Source organism: Thermobia domestica, chromosome 1 (assembly GCF_964235325.1).
Source record: "Thermobia domestica chromosome 1, izTheDome1.hap1.1, whole genome shotgun sequence".
In the NCBI taxonomy this organism is placed as follows: Eukaryota; Metazoa; Arthropoda; class Insecta; order Zygentoma; family Lepismatidae; genus Thermobia; species Thermobia domestica.
In genome coordinates this window covers 225,994,885-226,021,156 of record NC_137454.1, presented here as the reverse complement: position 1 = coordinate 226,021,156, position 26,272 = coordinate 225,994,885, and the positions used below count along the sequence as shown (strand labels likewise).

General features: G+C 35.8%; 1 protein-coding gene across 1 annotated transcript in view; it reads right to left on the bottom strand.

The window, feature by feature from the left end:
* Nucleotides 1–24,994, bottom strand: part of LOC145678835 (phospholipase B1, membrane-associated-like) — a 69,358-nt gene extending 44,364 nt beyond the window's left edge. The window contains exon 1 of the mRNA XM_081749392.1: nt 24,883–24,994. The gene's annotated coding sequence lies outside the window, so the exon portion shown is untranslated. The remainder of the gene's footprint in view (nt 1–24,882) is intronic.
* Between the last annotated feature and the right edge of the window lie 1,278 nt (nt 24,995–26,272).

Below are 26,272 nucleotides of genomic sequence, written 5' to 3'. Positions count from 1 at the left end.
TTCTTGAGTTTGGTTCTAGAAAATCTGAGCGTGAGGTTACAAGACTTGATAAAAGTCAACAGTGATGTTGCAATCATGACTGCCAATTTATCTGTTTCTATTTTCAAACATAGTTTAAATAATAATAATAATAATAATAATAATAATAATAATAATAATAATAATAATAATAATAATAATATAATAATCAAAATTTCAAAGCGATTTGTCTTCAAAAAGTCTACACTTAAGAAGTTAAAGTGTATTGACTTTAATAACCTTTAGGTTTTCGCAAACAAATATACCGGTAAATAGTTAGTGTGCTTACTTTAAAAGAAATTGCAAGTGTAAAAGACAGTCTCTATTTTCTTCAATAAGTTGCAAATCTTAGCACGTAAGTATCCCATATGCAAATTCATGAATTGGGCATAGCAATGATGATATACAAATTTCAATATATAGTAATTGTTACACGAGCTTATATATTTTCATTGTGCTTAAATTTTTGAAGAAATGTGTCGTAGACACTTATTCACTGAAGTAAATATTTTAAGAAGGGGAGCAAGGGTCACGGTGGCTCAGTAATATAGCGATCACCTTTTGTACCCAGGGCTTCTGGTTCGATTCGGGGTATTGTGAGCTTCTGATTTGACAACATTGTGTACGTGGGTTACTTTGGGTTCTATTTCCTCTCACGCGTTTATTTTTACCAATTCTTTCATAATAATTTGCTTTCATTAATAATCGTCTCAATTAGCATGCGTGTACAGAATGGAATGTAAAACTGAAAGTTTTTTTTAAAAAAAAGAAATATGAAGATGAAGAATTTTGCATAGTTAGGTATGAGTAACTGTTACATAAAAAAAAAACACGTTTGGACACAAGTGTTACATTTCGTAACGCTCGGAGCATTGTCCTTCCTTCGCGGCTCTGAAAGATAAGTCTTCACATTTCTCGTTTTTTTTCTTTTCCGCATGTTGCAGTTGACCTCCTTTAACCTCAGAAGGTTTAAAACTTTAGAGGTCGTCAACTATGATGAATCACATAAAATCTCTTCTACTACAAGGAAAAGTTATGCAAAATTACATAATTATATGGTAAACATATTATAGTTAGATCATTTTCATTGAAACTTAAAAAGGAAAGGTTAGTTAATGTTTTGCAAAAAAAAAAAAAAAAAAAAAAAAAGTGTAGAAGAATCTACAAAATATTCTACTATTCAATTTTCTAATTTATATTTAGTTTCTAAGTTTGACTTTCTTTTCTATTCAACATATTTATTGAACGTAATAAGATTGGTAATGATTATGCATGTACACTATATTCTGAAGCTTTCACCATAGTCCTAATTTCTTTAAATGTCAATAGATTACGCCTATAAATGTCTCTAAAATCTTTTGTTTGTTTTACACTTATATCATACGAAGTAGATGTGAAAAATCGGTTGAGTGTCATTTGCGCCCCTTTTACTAATAGAGAAAAACCGTGTTCAAGTGCGTCAGTTATAACGATTGATGGGTAGCTATCACGGTATTCCCTAGGAGCTTATCCGAATATAAAGGTAGTCTGTACATACAGGATTAATTTTGCAATACTGTGTCACTCGAACAAAGTTAGACAAATCAACGACAAATGGTGCGTTCATTAACCATTTCTGGCCGAACTTCACTGATAATATTTTTTTGTAGTTTGCACTGCAGAATATCTCACTGTGAATTCAAGAAGAAAAATCACTTGCTATTATGTATTTTCCGTAGTGCATTTCATTCGACCTTGTTTAATAGTGCACTCCTTCCTCAATGTCTGGAATTCCCAAGTTGTTTGCTGGACGTATAAAAAATTTGTGACATTAGACGCGTAACATTAGTCTATTTCTCTGTTGTGTTGCTGAGGTGAAGTCACCACCAGTCGGCAAATGGACACTTTATTTGCACCACCCTAATATTAGCGAGAAATTATTTAGAAAATCATACTTAATTTATTAAATAATTTGAATAAATATTTGTCCAAAATCAATCAAAATTTATTGGCATTATCTATTTCGATCTATCAGAGGCAAGAACTGTAATTTTGAAGCATTTCATATCCATGGTAAAACTTCCGTGAACAAACAAGGCTTATACGTCAATTTCTTTCTTGAATCTACAAAGTTGAAATAAAGTACAGTGTATATATAACTAACTAACTAACTAATTCTGTGGCTTATGAAACCCGGAGGTTCAATGCCGCGTTCACAAAAGCTCTCCACTGACTTCTATCCTTAGCTAATTTGCATCCACTTTCTGCTTTGTATTCCTATCTCTGCGAGATCCATATTAATATTGTCCTCCCATCTGCGCCTAGGTCTTCCTAATGGTCGTTTTCCCGATTGGTCTTCCAGTCAAGACTTTGAAAGCGTTTGTACTTTCTTCCATTCTAGCTACATGACCTGCCCACCTAAGCCTCCTAGACTTGACGACCCTAACAATGTTAGATAAACTATATAAATTATGTGGTTCCTCGTTATGAAGTTTCCGCCATTCCCCCATTCTCGTTCCTCTTGGGTCTGAATATTCGTCTCAGGATCCTGTTCTCAAATACTTTCAGTCTATGTTCTTCCCTCAGAGTAAGCGACCATGTTTCACAACTATACAGAACAACAGGCATGATTATCGTTTTATATATTTTAAGATTCAAATTCCTGGACAGAATTCGCGACGACAAGAGATTTTGAACCGAATAGTAACACGAATTCCCTGCTTTTAGTCGACATTTAATTTCTTCGTGAATATGATTTTTGTCTGTTAATATTGATCCTAAATATTTGAAAGTATCCATTTTATCAAAAGTATTATTTAATATGTTTAATATTTTAACAGTATATATATATATATATATATATATATATATATATATATATATATATATATATATATATATATATATATATAGTGTGCCTGTGTGTGTGTTGTTACTTGTATGTATTAAAGTAGGGAGAAAATACCCTACGCTTATCCAAAGAATTCGGTAAATAAGAAAAAGAACCACTATCTTCCTTTAGGAACAAATATCCAGAATACACGTGTATTTTGAATATTAATGTACTCTGTGTGTGTGAATATTAATATTTCAAAATCTAAAGCAACGAGAATAATTTATAATAGATCTGTTAAATCCGAAAGAATTTTTCCTTAATTTATTAAGTTTGCAAAATTTCAAATGGGACACAGAAATACTGTTTTTTTTTTTTTTTTTTTTTTTTTTTGGTTAGGGGTTCCTTTTTTTTCTTAATAAGGATTAAAAGAAAAACTTTCCAGGGATTTGGTTAAGAGAGAGCTGTATATCTACGCATATTTTTGTCCATTAAAGTACGATCATTTTTTAAATCTTTTTTTAAATTTTTTATTTATTTATTTATTTATTTATTTTTTTTTTGATTGGACTTCAAGGAGAGCTACAGCTACAGCTACATATATTTTGAAATCTCAAAGAGTCGCAATTGATGAAAATTATCTAGTTTCCTTACCGAAGTGTTACTATGGATATGAAATGTTACAAAATTGTAGATCTATACGAAAATAAATACTTGCTTCTGATTCGCTAAAGTTTGATAATTCAACGTGCTAGTCAAATATTTCTTCATTTTATTTAATCAGAACTTTTTAAACACGACATTTCTAAATGGTTTTCGGCTAATAGATGACATACCGTACTCGTTAATTTTGAATTCAAAATAACATTTATTTTTCTGTTTGTAGTAACACACACACAAGGGAAGATTTTATACATTTTCTAATTAATGATCACGAAATTAATAAAATTAGAGCAATAACTCACGAAAATATCTTACTGAATATGCGTTGACTTACAATGCGTATAGTAGCAATTGAAAGTAAACAAAAACCGAACTTCTATCCTTACATTCAAAGCATATTACAAAATAATTTTTGCATAGGTATTGCAAAACAGTGTACGAACATTAAATATATATATATATATATATATATATATATATATATATATATATATATATATATATATATATATATATATATATATATATATATATATATATATATATATATATATGTGTGTGTGTGTGTGTGTGTATGTATGTATATGTATGTATGTATATATAAGAAAGTTTCCTCTTCTGGTAGGGGCGATCGTCCCCTTCCTGGATACGCCCTGCCACATGGTTGCCAATGGCGTCTATTTTAGGTATTCTTACAGATAACCATTAATAGTCGCAACTTACGCACTAGATCTTGATCTGACATTTTCTTCTTGAGTTAGTACCCGTTATTTATTTATTTATTTTTTGTTTATGTCAATTTTCGGTAAAGTATGAAATGGCACATTTATGCACCTACATTGGTTCCCGCTTAAGAATCATTTCCCCGAAGATTGTTTGTATATATTTTATATAGTTCTGAAGTTATTAAACGAAGATCATACTTGTATATAGGTTACTATTTCTGTTTATTACGTGTATTTCTCTCCTCTTACTTAAGTATAGCAAACTTATTTGAGTGCAATTTTAAAGTAACAAGACAATTTGATATGAATATCTTTATGCGCAAAATCTAAATGATAATAATAAATTATACGGTTATCAAATAAGATACAATTTTAGTTATACAAAAAAAGCAAGTATTGCAATTTCTGTACTAGTGTGGCGTCATTTTTCCAGCCCATTTGACGAAACTACATTACATAATATGAATATAATAAGACCTTGAAACGTCATCTCAAGTAATTAATTATAATTTTCAAAGCATCATACAAAGGAACTTTAGGATGATAATATGATGTGCGATAATTTCTTGTTTAAAACGGTATTACGGTCTGTAATGAATGGCGTCAAGTAATTAAAGGTAGCAAGGGTCAAAACTTTATATATATATATATATATATATATATATATATATATATATATATATATATATATATATATATTGCGTTCCACGAATAACACTAAGGCCCGTCTCCTGAAGGAACTAAAACAGATAAAAACATGAAACCTTTTGTAACCTTCACAGATATAAAAGACAATATTATACTGATATGGAAATCACCCTATGAGGTGCGCTCAAGGGGGTTATGGGGGATAACTACAAAACTTTAAATAACAACCCCTACCATGTGGTATCTCGCTTGAAAGGTAAAAACGTGTGAAGACCAATTTTGGAAACTACAAAAGGGTCGCTAACGTGTCCTTATCCGACATGGCGGCCATTCTAAAGTACGGTCGAAGTACTTTCAACGCATAACACTAAGGTACGTTTCCTGAAGAAACCAAGACAGATAGAAACATGAAACCTTTTGTAATGTTCAAAAGACGTAAAATACAACATTAAGCTGGTATGGAGAACCTCCCGAGACGGGTGCGTAAGGGAGTTACGGGGGTAACTACAAAATTTTAAATAGCAACCTCCACCGTATGGTACCTCGTTAGAAAGGTACCGGTAATCACGTGTAGAGATCAGTGACGACGCCAGCTTTAAGCTCTTAGGGGGGCAAAGGAGGGGCAGATACATTTTCGGGGGGTGGCTATTTGCCATACTAAAAATGACATATTTATTACGTTTAACTTATTTTAGATTACATTGTGTAATTTCGTTGCTGTTTTCATATTAAACCTATATGATTTTAAATTAAACTTATTTCAAGTAAAATTTGTAACTAACAAATAAGTAACTTCTGTACATGAAATATTTTTTAATGAAACTTTTGAAGCCTAAACATAAATTGAATTACTTTCGCGTATGCTACAAGTAACACATTCGTCTAGTACTATATGCACGCTACGTATCTCTCTCTCTCTCTCTCTCTCTATATATATATATATATATATATATATATATATATATATATAGAGAGAGAGAGAGAGAGAGAGAGAGAGAGAGAGAGAGGGGGGGGAGAAAGAGAGAGAGAGAGAATTTACGAGGAGCTGCTCAAAAGGTCCTCGTCCAATCCAGAAGGACTGTAGGTACTAGGTAGAAAAATGAAACCGTAGTTTAGAAAAACATATCTCTGTGTGTACAAATACAAATTTTCATATTAATAATGAAATTCTTATTGTTTCTCAGGCCTCTGAAGTGATTATGTGTAACTTCACGAACATCCAAATCCTAACTGTTATAACATTTTTGTTCCACCAAGGAAAGTCACCGAAGTAAATTAATTAGGAAATCAGTGAAACATCACGGGACTCTCCTCCGTTGTATACAGGGGTGAAGAAGTAAGTTGCTTAGTATAAACGTGACGATTTCTTAACAAATTATGCTTTACATCCAGGATGATTAAAAGCAACGACTCTTCCCGAAATCATGGATGCAATTTGTGACATTATTCTTGAAAATTGCAGCATTTCACCAGTGGTGGATATAGCCCGGGGCCGGAGGGCCTAGGTCACCCCACTTTTTAAGTGACAAAAATAATTTAAGCTATTATTTATATTGTTTTTAAAGTGTATAATAAACTCACAATATACTTATTATAGTCTGAGGTATGGCTGCACCCCGCTTTCTCAGTTCTGGGCATTTCTTTGGAACTCGTCGGCAGCATAATTCAGAATGGCTTGGGTATGCGCAAGTTCTCGGCATAATGGTTCCCAAAAAAATCTGTCAGGAGAATAAAAGAGTGACGGCATTAAGAGAAGTCTTCTTCCAATTTGACCGTAATTCTGATCAATTTCGCTTACGAATAGTAACCATAGATGAAATATGGTTGTACCACTATGATCCTGTATCAAAACAACAGTCAATGGAGTAGTAGCACTCATTTCTCCATCGCCCCAACAAGTTCAAGACACAGAAGTAGGTTGAGAAACTGTTTGCAACATTCTTCTGGGATAAGTATGGAGTCGTACTCATAGACGACTTCCGCAACGGTCAGATATTTAATCCAGAATCACTACATTACTTACAAAACTGAAAGAAAAATTCAAAGTTCAACGACGCGAAAAATGAAAGAAAGGGATTCTATTCCTTCAAGAAAATACACCTGTCCATCAAGCCCTTGTGAACACAACTGACATTGCACAATCTAGGATTTCAATGTCTAGATCATCATTCTTATTCCGCAAATTTAGCTCCGTATAACTATTACGTGTACTTATTTCCCAAACTTAAATAATACTTGAAAGGATGTCATTTTAGATCTGATAGGGGTAGTGCTACGAGGAAATCTTCAGATTTTTTTAACTTTTCTACAAGAACTGGAGCACTGTACAAGGTAGTATATTGACTCTCGGGGGAAGTGTAGAAGAAGTAAAACTTCACCATTCCACGTGCACTCCTGGGTTGGGCTACGAAGTTTTCAGCAGTTCCTAGTCAATATGGTAGACGTCACGTCAGTACTTTGAAACAAAATAAGTAAGGGAGCACTAGTATAAACCAATTACTAACTAAAGATCAGCACTCTGACAATACATTTTATTAGGAATCAATTTAATTCCATAAATTTATTATTATCATTTGCAGGAAGGGGAAACACAACTCTTTTTATCACCTTCAAAAAATTAAGCAATGGTAGTTGCAAATTAAGCTGTTAAAAGCACATCCTCTGAATACTGAAAGCCGAGAATAATGTTTCAGAAAAAAGAAGTATAGAACCTTTAAATAAAACACATACGACACTGAAAACTTCAAACCTGGATAAATACAAACAAAACAAAACAAAAAAAAAAAAAAAATGAAATGAAATTTTTGAGTTTTACGTCCCACGATTATGCCGGTTAGGCTAAAGGAGACGGTGACGATGAGAAATGAATGAAATGGTGGAATAAAGAAAGTAGGAGGAAACGGGAGAACTCCGAGAAAATCCACGAGCACGGTGTTTGTCCACCACAAAGTCCACAAGGCGCAAGCTGGGATCGAACCAGGGATCACAAGCACCGGAGGTGAACGCTCTACCACTGAGCCACCGCGCCCCCAAATACAAACAACTTACGTAACTGGTTTTACCTTTCTTTTCTTTCCAATCGAAGTTGATCCAATGAGAGGAAAACAAGTCGACCAAATCTATTATTATTCACTAGGCACAATAATTAAAAATCATAAGAAAGAAGTATAACTAAAATTTACCTCAAAAGGCGCTAAATTAGAAAACAGATATATGCGTGCATACCCAGACGCTCAAAGAAGAAAGCTTGAGGATTAATCTGCCACATAGTACAGTAAATGCATGGAAAGTAGACTACAAATTGACAATGAGATATGATACTGATATAAAATACTACATGTAGAATATTTAAAGATTGTAGGAGTCTGGGGGGCAGTTAGGGGGGCAGAAGTAGCTACTAGGGGGGCGCTCGCCCCCCTTGCCCCCCCTCTGGCGTCGTCACTGGTAGAGATCGGTTTTGGAAACTACATGTCGCTAGCGTCCCTATCCAACATGGTGGCCATCCATAAGTACGGTCGAAATACATTCCACGCATAACACTAAGGCCGTCTCCTGAAGAAACCAAGGCAGATAGAAGCATGAAACCTTTTGTAACCTTAAGGGACATTAAAGACAACATTATGCTCATAAGGAGAATCCCCCATGAGGGTGGGCTGAGGGGATTACGACGGGTAACTACGAGTACTTCGACCGTACTTACGGATAGCATCCATGATGAATAGAGACACGAAAGCGACAATTTTTCCAGAACTGTCTGTACATGTCATTAGGTTTCAAACGAGGTACCACATGATGGGGGTAGCTATTTAACATTTTATAGTTAACCCAGTAACTCCCTTAGTTCTCCCTTTTGGAAGATTCTCCTTATCAGCATAAAGTTGTCTTTTATGTCCCTTGGAGGATACAAAAGAATTCATGTATCTATCTGGCTTGGTTTCTTCAGGAGATGGGCCTTAGTGTTATGCGTGGAAAGTACTTAGACCAGCGTTTCCCAACAGGTGTGCCGCGGCACACTGGTGTGCCGCGAATGGGCTGCTGGTGTGCCGCGAGGAAATCGAAACAAATTATTAATTCTATAGGAACCAAATTGCAAGACGTAGGAGAAAATGTATATTTGTATTTCACATTACTATGAACCTCTACTAAAAATCTATAATTTTAAGTTTCATATTGTGTTACTTTTCTGTGCATTTTTAATGTTGAAAAACGTATTTATCATTCTCATGACCATTATTGTTTCTTTATTGTTGCAGACTATTTCGTAACTTGAAATTTTAACATATTCAATAAATTCAACAAAGCAAACATGCATACAAATTACCTACATTTGTGTTTTAAAGGTACAGGAGATTTGTTTATTTGTTCGTTATTTAGTGATCGTCTTTTTAGTGAAAAGCTAGATACAGTTTTCGAAAGAGAAACTGGATTTTTAAAAACCCCAGTCCTATATTTCATTGTAATTGTTTTCTATTTTAAAATTAGAATGAAAAATAAGCACAAAGGTTTACCACGGGAGGAAATCAGTGATCGAGCTTTCTTCTCTCTAAGGAGATCAGTAATCACAGAAAAATACCACGGTATTTTATATTTACAAATAATAATAGTAATTATATATATATATATATATATATATATATATATATATATATATATATATATATATATATATATATATATATATGTGTGTGTGTGTGTGTGTGTGTGTGTGTGTGTGTGTGTAATAAGGGTGTGCCGCGAGAATTCAAGTTACACCTGTAGTGTGCCGCAAGTTGAAAAAGGTTGGGAAACGCTGACTTAGACCGTACTTTACGAATGGCCGCCATGTTGAATAGGAACACGCTAGCGACATGTAGTTTCCAAAATTGTTCTGTACAAGTGTTCACCTTTCAAGCGAGATACAACACGGTGGGGATTGCTATTTAAAATTTTGTAGTTATCTCATGGGGTTGTCAATGTGAGTATAATGTTGTCTTTTATGTCCCTTGAAAGTTACTAAAGGTTAAATGTTTCTATCTGCCTCCGTTTCTTCAAGAGATGGGCTTAGTGTTTTTCGTGGAACACACTGTATATATATATATATATATATATATATATATATATATATATATATATATATATATATATATATATATATATATATATATATATATATATATATATATATATATATATATATCTTTCGTTTGGAGGAAAATGTCACATAACAATTACTTTGTAATTAAAGTATATGCTTACAATATATCATATAATGAATAAATGCTATACCTGTACGTGTCATTATTTAATTTAAGACTAGCACGTTATTTGTATTTAAGAGGAAGGACGTGTTTATTATTATTATTATTATTATTATTATTATTATTATTATTATTATTATTATTATTATTATTATTATGTTGCCTGACGGTAGGTCCTAGAATTAATATGAGAGAACTTTTTTCCCTCTTAAGTTCAAGTTTAGAACTGTTTCTTTCATGTTTCCCGTTCTTCTATTTTTGAAATCATCGATAAAGTATGTTCTTCATACTACATGCTTTTCTTCCATCTTCTCTTTATGACGTTATGAAGAAGACAAATTCATCGCTTGATATGTCCAACTCAATCGGTCTTCTTACGAAGGATGCTTGTTAAAAGCGTCCCCTTCTCTCCTACGCAACTTCCATGTATATTACTCTCTGTCCATTTTATCTTCTGCATCTTCCTGCAAAACCACATTTGGAAGCTCTCTAAATATTTCTTCTTTAACCTTCGTGATGTCCAAGTCTCCGAACCATACATTTCAATACCTCATATATTGCATTTGACCAGATTCTTTCTTAGTCTAATGTTGATCCTACTAGTTTAGAGTGATCTTTTATCGTTGAATGTCTCTTCGGTTACGTCAATTAGTAAACGAATCTCTTTAGCGCAGTAAGCGTCTCTCATCGAAAAAACTTGTCATATGTTTGAAATGATCAAGCTCTTCAAACTCTCTTCAACCTAGCGTACCTTTTACTTCTGCGTGTGCTAGTGGGTTGAACCCTAATTAAGAGTTATAAAACATATAATTCGATGGACTGTTTCCTGTTGAGTATTGCATTGCACGAAGCAAAAGTGTAATTACAAAAAAGCGACAAAAAGCTTGAGGTCTTTAAAGTAAGCATATGGAGAAGAAAATAGAAACCAAGGTGAAATCAAAACAACGAAGAAGAATTAGAAATAGTAGGGAAGAAAAGGATAATAGTTAAGATATTGAAAAGAAGGAAGCGAACAAGTAGTTAGCAAGCTGTGGAAGTGAATTCTACAGGAGAAAACGTAGAAAATGGAAAATAATAAAGAAAATTGGCTAGGTAGATTCCAAAAAACAAAAAGAAAATGTTAGGAGTAGTAGGAAAGAAAACAATAATAATCCAAATGGAGAGAGATATAGAAAATTGTCTCGGTGGATCCCAAAACTAAGTAGGAAGTATTAAGAATAGGGAAGAAAAGAACAATAATCAAAATAGAGAAAAATACAGAAAGTTAGCTTTGTGAATTCAAGAACTAATGAAATAGGAAATATTAGGAATAATAGGAAGAAAAGTAATAATACTCAAGCTAATAAAAAAGAGGAAAAGAAACTGATTAGGAAGCTAAAAAGGGGAAGAAATCAACAATTTAATACAATTAATAACTAGAATTAAAATGCCCTTTATCCTCCATTAACGTGACAGATTAACTAAGGACTCAAACGTTATAAATTAGTAGCTAGTGTGCTGCAATAGAGGGAGATTACTTATGATGATGATGATGACAAATATAACAGAGACACATTGCGGAATTATCCAAAGACAACAAAGTAAAGGCAATAAATCTGTAATATTACTTTTATATTGAACAATATAGCTTTGGTAGTTTCGTCAATTCTTTCTTTTCTTCTTCAAAGATAACATTAAAAAATAGATTTAGAAGTTATCTTCTGATACTTGAACTCCATGGATTTTTGTTTAATTTACAAAATCTAAATTTACTTTTTATTTGCTATCAATCTGTAAAGCATGATAAGGATAAGAAAAATTGATTTTAATATAATTGACATTGATAATATCTTTTTGCGTTCCAACGTTAAAGAGCTATTTTCTTCGTTATGTTACATATGTGACTGCTTTGTGTGTGTACCTTCTCAGCACTGAGGTTATATAAGAAGGCCTACTGTTTTAAGGTGGAATTGAAGCCATCGTAATGTGCTCAATCTCTCTCACCGAGAATCGAATCCGAGACCATATACATCAACGGCCCACGCCGTAGATACTACAGCAGCTGGGAGAGCATCATGGTTTTTTGTATAAGAATGAAGTAGAATGGAACCTTTAAACTGAAAATTCGAAATATATTATGATCTCTAAACAACAACAAAATAAGCAATTAATCAAGTAAAAAATAAATAAATAAATAAATAATATAAGATATATACAATGCAAATAAATGAAAGGTAAAAGAATAACACGAAAATTTCGTATTGGCCCGAATATAATACATTTAAAATGTAAAAACATTTTTGTAAACAATCAAACGCAATAGAACTCTTTAAATTTGAAAAAATAATAATAAAAAAAAAAGTTGTTTCATGCTACATATACAGGCTGTACATTCTATATCACTCTATCAGTACAGCGCCATAACGTAGCATGGCTCGTAAAAGTCAGATGTATATAGGAAATATGTAATTGTAATGCTTCTAATTCAAGGGCGGCTCTGTAATGTTGTCACACTCTCACGTGCCTTCCCAATTACAATACGAAAAAAGAATAATTAGGAAAGAATATGGACATTTATTCCTGTATACGATGAGGTTATGACCAAAGAAATCAAATAGTTCTTTTAATATGAAGCTTGCAACCTTCATTGATGTCTATAAGAAATTTAGCAACATAGTGTAAGTCATGATGCCTGATCTTGCTGTTTTCTGTGTACACGTACTCTACTTGGTTCTTTCTAGCGATCACAACCCTCACAGAGGAGCCCTTAAAACGCTTGAATTTACGTGCATTGTGATTACACATTTTTCGTGACGGAAAAAATAATCCTTTTCAGTCGTCATATAGAACCACGGGAGAAGAGAAAATCGGACGGATACCAAGCTCTTTTTGTATGCTGACACACTCTACCCGAGTTAAGTGAGATGGATTTGTTCCACTGTTGAGTTAATTTTTGCGCCCCGTTCAAGAACGAGCCTATGTAAGACGTGATACTACAGCTTAACATAGAATTCAAATCACATGAGCCCCCGCCGGAATCGAAAATTATAATAATAACAATAAGTAGTAGAGTCTTATAGGGTAGTGTAAGGCTGACAACACTCATGGAGACCAGTACATTCGGTCTCCTGTAGAGTTGCTGAACTTCAGGCGTATTTTGAAGCTTTTTTTTGTGCGTACATGGTTTGGAAACGCGTCTTCGGCATGGGATACCCGATTCGCTTCTCGGTAGGAATACCTGTGGTTCAGAGTCTACGTTAAATGATCAGTCTAGGTCTTGATCCTGACAATGAATGTTCTGATGAATTGTTATTTGGTTTAGAAATTGTCAAAATTGAATGCATATTTATTTCAATGCATCGTGAAAGTACTATCGTGTCTCTATTTTAGAAGTAAATAAATAAATGTACGATAAACGAAGTTAGTTAACATTTCACTATTATTTAGTTTTTGTATTCGTTTCAAATAGCATTCCTGAGTATGATTGTAGTGGGTTTGTAACCGAATTATTTTACAGAATCAATTGAGAGGTGACTCAGTGGTAGACCTCTTATTCCCGACGCGAGGTGTCTCTGATTTGATCTCCAACCACATCGAATTAGTTGAACAATATCATGTCCATGGGTTTTTTCCTTTGGGTTCTTCCGTTTCTTACCACACACTCATTCCACCCATTATTTTATAATTAAATTCCATTATATCACACTTCTCCTTTAGCCTAAAGGGCAGTAGCATGGGATGCAAATATAGAGATTTCATTTCATTTACAGAATCGACTGAGAAAATACCAACTAAAAAATGGGTTGAATAATAACTTGAATTCTCTATGGGAAATAAAATATGTAAAGTTAAATCATTCTGTATGTTGTACAATGGGAAATTTTTCCTGCAATGTTTGTACCTAATATCAGAATTTAAAGAATAATCTCAAAGTAATACATCACTGGAGGCCCGATAGCCAGATCATGATTTTGAGACACCAGGGGAAGGCTTCAAAGCCAGTTTCGCCAACATTGTCTATGACTTCTCTGTCGTAGAACTCTAAAGCCGCCAGTGTTCCTATTAGGCCTGTCGTATATCGATCAGAAAGCAGGACGACCGAACCGAGGTTCAGTACTCTGAGCAATATAACAAAGTGTCTTATCGCATATTCACTCGAACATATGTTAGACAAATGCCTCTCCAGTGCTGTGACAGTCAATGCACTCAGACTTCTCTCTTCGCACTCTCTCCTGCCTTGCTCTACCCAGACTTGGTTGATCTTTCTCTAGTCAGTATACAGACGGCCATAGACATTTTAAATATTTTAAATATTGAACTTAGCTTTAAATTGGTACGTTCTTCAGTCCATTTTAGCGTCTTTCAAAATGATTTCAACGGTAAGAAATCGTTCTATAAAAGTTAAAACTCTATCAACGATTAAAATTGCGCTGAAAGACTTTCGATCACATCATCGAGTTTTGATTCTAGTAGCTCGAAATTTCTCTGCCAGGTGGCAGAGTGATAAGTTAGAAGATGGCTGCTTGTGGTGCAAATAAAAATTTTGCGTCCCACAATTTCACGTTAGTCGGTCTCTTGTGAGTATGCAACGTGATTTTCGTACAAAATTTCGTAAAAATATTTTCTATCAAAGAACTGCATTCGCAAGTGGTGTCAACAATTCATAATAACAGGATGTATTTTCAATTGCACGGGAAGATCATCATGTGATGTTTAATTAGCAAATTACAGTTTTTCTTTCATCTAGTTGGAATATTAAAAAACCTTTTTACTATGTATGTATGTGAATCCGAACTTTTTCTTTAGTAAGTACTCAGGTAGAAAAACAAAATTATTTCTGCAAGAGTGAACAAACATTCCAAGGACATAAACACTGTACAAAATAACTTTGACGTAGTTAAGCTCTTGGAATTTATCAAGGTGAAAAATGATATTTTCGAAAACTAAAATCATATAAATAGTTTGAAAAATTACACAGATTATCAATCACTCGCTCACTCTCTTGAGGAACTACGGCTCAAGTGGACACATACATGGACGCTTCTCTCTCAATCAGTTTTCGATGGACGTTGTTATTGAGAAACATGAGGGAAACCATTACTCAATTTGTAAGTTATTACCTTGGCTTTATTGATTTGTCATTTTGAGAATTGTATCTCAATTAGTGGTCTCCTAAGGCTTACCTTAATATTTGATTAATATTACATTTGAAACTTTAAAATACTTGTTAATCATGCAGACTAAGTTAAAAAGAAGTGCGCTTCACATATGTCTCATTTAACATAGTATTCTTCCTTATTATTGAAAGTCTGCAATTTGTTATATTAAATATTTTGCAATAAATGATGAACAATAATAATTACATTTTTCTTTCAATCTACTCTCAAATTAAGGTAATGGGTACTAACACTATTACTACTTAAAGTTATGCTTTCACTTTTAGTAACATAAATATAAACATAATTTGGCCAGTAAAAGCATATCACAATCAGGTATTCCTTCCACAACTGAGGTAGATATTGAGAAAGTTCGAGCTTGTTTTCAACGCAGACTTCACAAGTTTCCAGCGAGAGCTAGTCGAGAACCTAAAATGTCTGGAACAGTTGTGTGGATGTAGTGTGTATCTCTATCGGGTGCAGTTGTTACAACTTTCACACGTGGAGAAGACCGAGAAACTTCATCGTTGAAATTATGCTTGATTCACCAGAGACAAATGTATTTTGCGCCATTTCATCTCCCAAAGTGTATTGTTCGTATTTCTTTCTAGAGAAAACTGTACTTGGAGAGACATTTCTACACATACTTACTATACGTGGCTTATGTAACAACTTGAACATGACACTGAGAACTTTATCTATTAACTGGAGTCTCTAGCCTCTTTCATCAATATGTTAGGAATTATCTTAATAAAGTATTGTCACATTCCTGGACTGGATAAGCAACTCACAATGATCAACAGCTTTTACATTGGCCACAAGAATAACCGGACTTAACTCCCTGCATTTTCTTTTGTGTTGACATATTAAAGACATTGTGCGCAAATCACTTCTACCTTAAGATGTTCGTGAATCGCAAGAGGGTATTATTACTGAGTGCAAACCATTTATGAAAACATGCTGAAATGGGTGTGGGAAAGGAATTGGATTACCGAATTGATGTACGCAGGATAACAAAGGATAAACATCTGTAAGTTACTGTTTACGATTTTTGTCGATAAAACTTGGTCAGTTATAGTCGATCACTTATGTATAAAATCTTAAGTTGTAATTTGTACAATTAATTAAAAATATATATAAGGAGTTGAAATCTTCAAATCATTTTAAAACACCATATGTATAATCATCTAAAGAAATGGGTTGGGGTTGTATCATACCTGGGGTACTATATTTCAACCAATACGATACATGCTTAGCAAACACACTTGAAGACGCGGGACCCGAATTCCACTCCAGATGATAGTTTTGTGATTTGGTCCTACGTCTCATATTATGTCGATGTTACAAATGAATCTTGGACTCCAATCCAACCAACGAACGGAAGTAAAATGAGAAAAGCTTCATACTTTGGTTTTGTCCATTCAAGATGCCTCGACGGTTTAAAGCACGTTTCGAACGAGTGTTCTTCAAGCTCTTTGATGTGGTAGAATATCTATTTTTATACAGAGGGCTACTTAAATCCCAGACATGTGAGTCTGGGACAGACAAATATTGTGTCCATGAGTTTTCATTCACTCTTCCATTTCATCGTTATGTCGCTACCACCAGCTCTTCAAATATCAATAATTTTAGAGAAGGAATCACAGACATTTTCAAAGAAAGTATCCTTGTATTAATGTATAATGATCAACTTACAGTCTTGATGACAGTGCGGAAGAGAATCTCGGATAATCACCAGGTGTGTTATACCAATATAAATTTCCTCTGCTCTGCATTCCCAATGTTTTGAATCGAATATTGTTTGCTAGTGCAAAACCTTTCTCGCGGATACAATGGTTAGCATGCTGCTTGACTCAAGGTATTTAGAAGAGAAGCAACATATCTTTTAGAGAAAGAGTTGTTATGTGAGTGTATGAGTCTGTCTGAGTTTATGAGAGTGGCGAATTGAAATTAATAGCGATACAGAATTGCTGTATTTGTATGTTTCCACTCTATACTTAACTAAGTCTAATATCTAGTGACAGAGCCTTTGGTACAGGAGGCCTGAGTTCGATTGCAAGTGGGAGTTAGTGTGGATCCTACGTTAAACTGTAGGCCCAAGTCTCATATCATCTCTGCACTAAACAGGATGCTAAACTCCAAATAAACGTTACGGGGACAACTAATCTGTTACTGACGTGCGTACCAAACGCTCCAATAATGAATCGAAATCAACCAACTCAATGCGTACTGGATGGAAAGTGATGAAAGGATATATTCGTTATTATCGTCGAAGAAGTTTGTACAGATCATTTAATCTTAAACAGGAGGCCCGAAGTATATAGAACTGTGTACTGAATTTAAGACAAGTGCGTTAACTCCAGAGTATCATTTCAGTAGGAGGGTTCAATTACTTGGTATATCCTCTAATGTGGAAGTAATTCGCTTATATATTTAACACATACTTTCTTTGGGGCCGGAGACCGAGGTCGATTCCAGTTAAGAGCTCATATGTTCGGATACCACGTGAAGATCGGCTGCATATTGACCAGAGGAAGATCAGTCAGGGTGAGAAAGAAGGAGCCAGGAGAGGTTGCAGAGAAAGATGTCTTGAGTCTGAGTCTCAGTCATAACTTTGGAGATTCCTTTGCCTAGCACGTACTTGAGTGAATGGTACATGATTCGAAGCTTTGTTCCATTGCTCACAATTATGTGCTCACAATTACGGCTCGACTGTCACTGTCTTCTGGTCAATTTGTGACCGACCTAAGTTGTAGGCCCAGCTCTCATAATATATTACCTTTGTCGAAAGGAACAATAAACCCATAGCCCTTCCAACTGATTCAGTGGCTTCCTCCTGCACCTTAGGTGCACAAGATTCTAGGTTCGATTCTTGGTGGAAGGGCATTGAAATTTTAACGTATTAAGTAGTTCGGATTACATTTTAAACTCTAGATCTACGTCTCCTATAACCACTGTGCTGAAACATGGCACCAAACTTCAACAAATAATAACAATTAAATCCCCTAACAAACAAACTGTTCACTAGTTCGAGTATGACCTATTGCAAGAATTTTAACACAATTTTCTTCGAAGCCATAGTAAGTCTATGTGTGTACTGTAGAGTTTTTTTTAAAAAAACGAAGATCTATTTTTTTTTCAAGAACGGTCATTCTTCATATAAACTTAGTTTATTTTTGTGTGTGGAATATACTGTATCAGAAACTCCGAAGTAACGTGGATGTGACGTGAGAACATGAAACCCCGATTACATCTATCCACCGATTAGCTTCCTTGTGGCTATATAAGGAGGACACGGTGGCTCAGTGGCAGTGTTGGGCAAAATCAATTGAAATCAATTGCAATTGATCAATCAATTGAAAGTAATTGCTCTGAAAATTAATTGCAATTGATTTCAATTCGTAATTGACAATTAATTTCAATTGCAATTGAATTCAATCATAAAATTTGCAATTAAATTTTCGTCAATTATTAATTGATAATTGGTCACCAGGCAATTGAAACTTTTAATTGTTAATTGCAATTGACAATTGAAACTTGTAATTGTTAATTGTAATTGTTAATTGCAATTGAAATCAACAATTAAAACTGAAGATAAGAAGATATATGTATATTGTGTTGGCCACTTGTTACTGTTTTACATATTTCAAATAAGGTACTTATAAGAAATGCTGGATAACTACCATCCCTTCGCCCCCCTGGGAAGAAAGCCTTGAAACTAAGTATTTTTTTAAATATATTATGTCTATGGTTCTCTCCCCCTCGAAAGAACTCTATATGCCCCTCATGCATACAATAAGAATGTGCACGAGCGAATTCGAGCGAGTTTTCTTTAAAACTCGACTCGACTCGAAGCAGACATCTTTGAGCTCGACTCGAGAACTTGGCTCGAAAAATTTCCTCCAACTCGACTCGAATTCGGACCGAGTTTCCAGTCGAGTCGAGCCTAAAAGAGCCAATACGAGCTAAATCTTTTGTACTACTCTCTTCAATTATCCTACATAGACAATATAATTATCAATGATACTACTAATATTCCTATAACTAATTATTATAACACCGTGTACCTGTATAAAAATGGAATATAGGTGGTTTGTATCTGAATACTAAAAATTAGTTGACTGTCGATCTCGGTCGTCAAATCTTCAGGAGGCAAGGACATCGGTCACGAGGTTCTAGGTTTGAGTTCAGGAGAAGCAAGTATTCGGACTCGAGCCAAAAATTGTTAAAAGTTATAGGACTCCAGCCAAACATGTTCAAAACTGCTCGGCCCGGGTTTAGGGTTGTCAACGACTCAAGCGGCTCGCTCACAGCTCATTCACTTATCGAGCCGAACCGAGAATGAGTCGAGCCAACAGCTCATCCAACCGAGCCAGCTCCTGTGATGGCTCACACGAGCCGAACTGAACCGAGCTGATTGCTTACCCCAACCGAGCCGGTTCGAGCCATTGGCTCAGTTAAGCTGACTCGAACCCAACCTATGGACTCGTTTCAACGGAGCTGGTTCGAGCCATTGGCTCCAATCGAGCCGAGTCGATGACTCGTCCCTACCGAACCGGGTCAAGCCATCGGCTCAATTGAGCCCAGTCGATGGGTCATCCCAACCAAGCCAGTTCAAGCTGTACGCTCAGTTGAACCGAGCCGAGTCGGTTGACATCACTATCCCGGTTGGGCTTCTACTTTGGCTAAAAACTTGGACCGTGCAGTTCTCAGCCTTGAAAATAAGAACTACAGTATATACTTATATTGGTTCCCACGGCGTCATTAACTTGTTCCCGCACCAACGAATTTCGAGGTACTTTGTTTTGCATCTTTATTGCGTGTTTTGTGTCGCTTTATGCGCCCATTCCCACATTTTGTGCGTCACCGAAAGTGGGTCATAATGGGCCTACAAATATGGCGGAACAAGTTATTCTTGTTCCGCCACCAATGAATTTCGAGGTCGTTTCCTTCACATTGTGTTATGCCGTTTTGTGCGTCATGGGAAGTGGGTTAAAATGAGTCCCCGTCACTAACGAATTTTGAGGTCGCTTCTTTCGCATCGTTTAGTGCCAGTTTCTTGCCGTTTTGAGAGCGTATTTTCACGTTTTGAGCGTCACCGGAAGTGGGTCAAAATGGGCTTCCAAGATGTAACGAAAATGACCAAGAGTTCCGCCACTATTGGATTTCGAGGGCGTTAATTTCCCATCGCGTACCCTTTTGTGCGCCTATTTCGACGTTTTGTGCGTCACTGGAAGATGGTCAAAATAGGCCTCAAAGGAGGAACGAAAATGACCCATTGCTCGGCCACTACCGAATTTCGAGGTCCTTCCTTTCGCATCAACTAGTGAATTTCCGTTTTGTGCGTCACCGGAAATGGGTCAAAATGGGTTTCCAAGATGGGATGAAAATGACCAAGAGTTCCGCCACTATCGAATTTCGAGGTCGTTAATTTCACATCGCGTACCCTTTTGTGTGCCTATGTCGACGTCTTGTGCATCACTGGAAGACGGTCAAAATGGGCCTTCAAGGTGGGACGAAAATGACCCACTGCTCCTCCACTACCTTATTTCGTGGTCCTTCCTTTCGCATCGACTAGTGAACGTTTCGTGCCGTTTCGTGCCCCTATTTCCACGTTTTGAGCGTCACCAGAAGTGTGTCAAGATGAGCCTTCAAGCTTAGACGGGCCTTTAAAGTGGGAGTTAAATGGGTCACTTTTCCACCACTATCGAATTTTGGGGTCTGTTCTTTCGCATCGTTTAGTGCCTGTTTTGTACGTTTTGTGCGTCACCGGAAGTGGGTCAAAATGGACCTATGAATATAACGAAACAAGTTAATGCTGTTCCGCCACCAACGAATTTGGAGGACGTTTCCTTCACATCGTTTAGTGTGTATATTGTACCGTTCTGTTCTCCTACTTCCACGTTTTGAGCATCATCAGAAATACGTCAAAATGGTCCATCAAGGTGTGAGGAAAAAGAGCCTTTGTTCCGTCACTATCGAATTTGGAAGTCGTTTCTTTCGCATCGTATAGTGCCTGTTTTGTACCGTTTTGTGCTCCTATTTTCACTTTAGTGCGACAACGAAAATGGGTTAAAATGACCTACAAGTATAGCGGAATAACTTAATGCTGTTCCGTCACCATCGAATGTCGAGATCGTTTCCTTCACATTTTTATGCATGATTTGTGTCGCTTTGTGCATCAGTGGAAGTGGGTCAAAATGGGCCTTGAAAGTAGGATGAATATGTCTTTTTCTGCCATATTTGTAGGTCTTCTTTGACTCACTTTCATTGGTGCACAAAACGTGAAAATATGCGCAGAAACGATACAAAACATGCACTAAACAATGCGAAAAAAGCGACCTCGAAATTCGATACTGGTGGAAGAGTGGGTCATTTTTCTTCCCACATTGAATGCCCATTTTGACACACTACCGTTGATTCACAAAACGTGGAAATAGGCTTACAAAACGGTAGAAAACACGCACAAGACAATGTGAAGGAAACAACCTCGAAGTCGTTCCTGACGGAACAGCATTAACTTGTTCCGCCATATTTTCAGGATAACATTGACCCATTTTCGGTGATGTACAAAACGAGGAAATAGGCGCACAAAACGACACAAAAATGGAAATTTAGCTTAATTACATGGAAATTTTAAGTTTGTAAGATTAATTATACGGAAAATTTTATACATTTTTTCCTTTACGTTGGTCTATTTTACGTTGATTTGGGACTTTCAAATTTTATTCTTTTTTCCACTGAAAAGTATCTATAATTCAACAAGGAAATAATTATCAATGATAATTATAATAATTATCTATATAATTGAATTAATTATAATTTGGTCCATGACAAACACTGTACCATTTCGTACTGGTTATGCCCGTTCTTCGCACGGATCAGATAAAATATCAATGTAAACAAACTGAACGGCGGGAGAACAATTAAGAAACATTTCTAAAATTGGATATATTTTGTGAGAATATATATCCAACAACGTACATGTGTTTTCATTGGGAAGGCCGATGGAGGCTAAATTTGAACATAAACACTATTGGGATGTGTCACTATACATCGGAGCAACCCCAATAAATATGGATTCGACACAAATATTGTTCATTTTCTACTACTTTATATGTCCCGGTAAACGCCCCTTCAGTCCCCCTTGGTTCAAATTGTGAAAAAGATCTCCTCTGTCCCCCAGCCGATACCGTGAAAACTATGAATGTGACGCTAACATCTGCCATTTTCTACTACTTTTTACATATCCCAGTAAAAGCCCCTATGCTCCTCTGGTTCCAATTTTGAAAAAACAACGCCTTTGGCCCGCAGCCGATGGGGGCAGTATTTGAAAGACAACGCCTGTGGAACTATCACCATTCATCTCAGCGATAACGAAAACTATGGATTTGACACTAATATCGGTCATTTTCCATTATTTTTACATGTCTCGCAATTCCCCACCCCCGATGACTCCAGGCCCGCATGCAATGGTGGCTAAGCAATTCCCCACCCCCGATGACTCCAGGCCCGCATACAATGGTGGCTAAATTTGAAAATCATCGCTAATGAAAGTCTCACCATTGATCTCAGCAACCGCGAAAACTATGGATTTGACACTAATATCGGTCATTGTGGATTATTTTTACATATGTCGTGATCCCCTTTATAATGCCCCCGTTCCTTAGCTGATGGGGGCTAAATGTGAAAGTAAACGCGGTCTTGAGTTTCACCATTGAGCTCAGCGACACCGAAAACTATGGATTTGACATTAATAGGCCTATCGGTCATTTTCGATTATTTTACCTGTTTCAGAACTCCCTCCTCTGATGACCCAAGGCCTACATACAACGGTGGATGAATTTGAAAGTCATCGCTAATAGTAGTGTCACCATTGATCTCAGCAACCGCGAAAACTATGGATTTGACATTAATATCGGTCATTTTGGATTACTTTTACGTTTCGGTATCCCCCCTCCCCTTGTTGACCCAGGGCCCGCAGCCAAATAGGGTGAATTTGGAAGTTAATGCGATGGAGTTTTACAATTGATCTCAGCGACCGCGAAAACTATGGAATCGACACTGATATCGGTCATTTTTTTACTACTTTTACGTGCCCCGGTAAACGCCCCCCTAAGACCCTCTGGTTCGAATTTTGTCGAAAACGCTTCGCCTTGGTGTGAGCCCTGGACCAAATATCTTTGACCAAAATTTTGTAATTCTCGGTCAACTTGTCTGGTCCCCAGGCCGGTCCCGGTAAACGTCCCCCTGAGACCCCCTAGTTCGAAATTAAAAAGAAACTCTTCGTTTTTATCTGGGGCCTAGACCAAGCTACCCGTGACCAAATTTTGAAAAGTTTCGGTCCACTCGTCTGGTCCACAGGCCGCATAAAGATAGACAGACAGACACGAACAAACTCTTTATTTTATTTATATTAGAAAGGTCAGATCCACCCTTATTGGAATAGAGCGGTGCTTGAGCGATTGATCGTATAAATTCAAACTCCGGTGAGTGATAATTTCATAGGCTTATTTTATTACAAGTTTAAACTCTTTAGTCAGTACAGAAGAGGGCGTGAATCATGTGTCAGAGTTGATAACAATGGGTTTTGGTGGGTCTGTGGGTCACAGTGGGTGAGAGTGGTTCATGGTGGGTGGTGGGTCAGAGTGGGTCACGGTGGGTTGTGGGTCACGATGGGTAGTGAGCCAATTGGTTTTCATTGCCCCACGCTCTCTCTGAATTACAGTGTTGAAAATTAATCAGAGAAAATCAATTGCAATTGATCAATCAATTGAAAGTAATTGCTGTGGAAATCAATTGCAATTGAATCAATTGCCAATTAATTTCAATTGCAATTGAATGACTGGATTCAATTGCAATTACTTTTCACTGCAATTACTTTCAATCAATTGATTAATTGCAATTGATTCTCCATTATTAATGGCCAACTGCAATTAACAATTAACCATTACTTACTTCAATTGTTAATTGCAATTAACAATTAAATTTACAGATTAATTGTTAATTGTTAATTCAATTGAAATTTGCCCAACACTGTTCAGTGATAGTGCACTTACTGTACCTCTGATTCGATCCTTGCAAAGTAAGTTTATTGTGGTGGACAACACAATGTCTGTGGATTTTCAAAGAGTACTCCCGTTTCCTCCCACTTTTTCACTCTATCAATTCTTCCATCATCATTTACTTGCCTTAATCATCCTCTTCCTTAGCCTAAAAGAGCATAAACGTTGGACGTTAAACATAAATATTTCATTTCATGGCTATATAACTAGTATACCCGTTTTTGGTTTGATTCAAGACGGGAGCGCATATGATTCGGATTCCACGTTCAGCTGTAGATCTACGTCTCATATTGCCTCGCTGCTGAAAGGTACGCTAAATTCTAATCCATCCATCCATCCTACGGGGAGTCGAGTCCAAACTTCCAGAACCAGAGACTATAACGTTAACAAATTAGTCACTTAAGTCCTCTAAGATTAGTGTCCACCGCTTCTCTTTCATAAATTTTGCATCGTTATCCATAAAGCAAGAGTTAAATGGGCAAGCAAGAGTCTTGTGTGTTTACTAGTTTCAGTAACAATACTTACATAACCCTTTACGGTTTTCTCACATGTGTAAGTGCAAGAGAGTATTTTACTCACCCGTGATATTTAATCCGAAAAAACACAACGAACAGGTTTTGTACACACTCCACACTAAAGAGCAGAACAACAAATGAGGAATGAGGAGGAGTTTCCTTGTGGTAGAGGTTGAGTTGAGATATAATGTTGTAAATGTGTATATGTTCTTTAGTAGAAGGAGTGAGTGTGTGTGTGTGGTAACCACCTGTCCCAAGGCAAGTTTTTTCAAGGGCAGACTCACATGTTTGGCCTTTCAAGACTGACAAGATCAAATAATTTTATTGATATGTATGTTCTTCTTTTTATCTATCCTAGACTAAGTGATTCTAATTTTCCGATGACTAGTGAAAATTTGCGGACGGAAACATAGGTCTTGCCCAAGTAAGAAATGATGATAAGCAGTTTGCATTGTTTTACAAAGGAAAGCTTGTATAATTTCCTTTCTGCAAAGCAATTTGTGAAGATAACGATATTTATACATATTGCCGTGTCAAACTACCTAAAGTAGAAGGTGGATGACCTTCAAAACCAACAGCTACTCTTGTTTTTTATTTTTCGGAAGAATGGAAGTGATTCTTTATGTACTGCTCAGAAGAGAAAGACCTTAAAATTAGAAGGAAGGACATCCGCATTTTTATACGAATAACGTAAGAGAACTAGAAATCCTTTCCTGTATACTGAAACAAAATTGCTTATTCAATTATATTGAGCTTAATCGTTGTTAGAAATTATCTCATTTATATGCTAAGTAAGTATGTTTGTGTATTACTGAGCAGAATAACCAGTTACATAAGATGCAGAATCTTGCATAACGATTGCAGTTATTACCCCATATTATCATCCAACTAAAACCATCTGAAGGTTGTAGATGTATATGCCAGAGAGTTTGATTTAGTTTTAATGGACTTGTATTATTGTAAGAGTTCATTTTAGATGTTACTTGAACCATAATTGAGAATTGCCCATTCATTCCCTTGCTATGTTAGCTTCATCTCGACGCAAAAGATATTTTCTTTAATATGATCCATAAATTGTCATTTGCAGTGTGTTTCGCCTTCCTCGTTTATCTTCTATCACACTTTCCATCAAGTCAAAAACAAGGCCTTGTCACCCAGTGCAATTTCATTATTTACCCGTTTTTCTTTTTTTTAGTTTCTTTTTTTTTTTTTTTTTTTTTTTTTAGAAAGAACAAATCTTAAAAGCCACTATTTTAAGTATGCTACCCGATCATGAACAACGAAGAGGCAGGAAAAAGCACTTGCACTCAGAAAGGCCTAAACACTACAGATACACTTTCGTTGTGTCTATTTCTTCTTTAAATAGTAATCTATTATATTAGTGAAACATAAAACAAACACACCTGCATAATAAAGATGGTAATCCCTTTTATAGAATACAATAACGAGCTTTA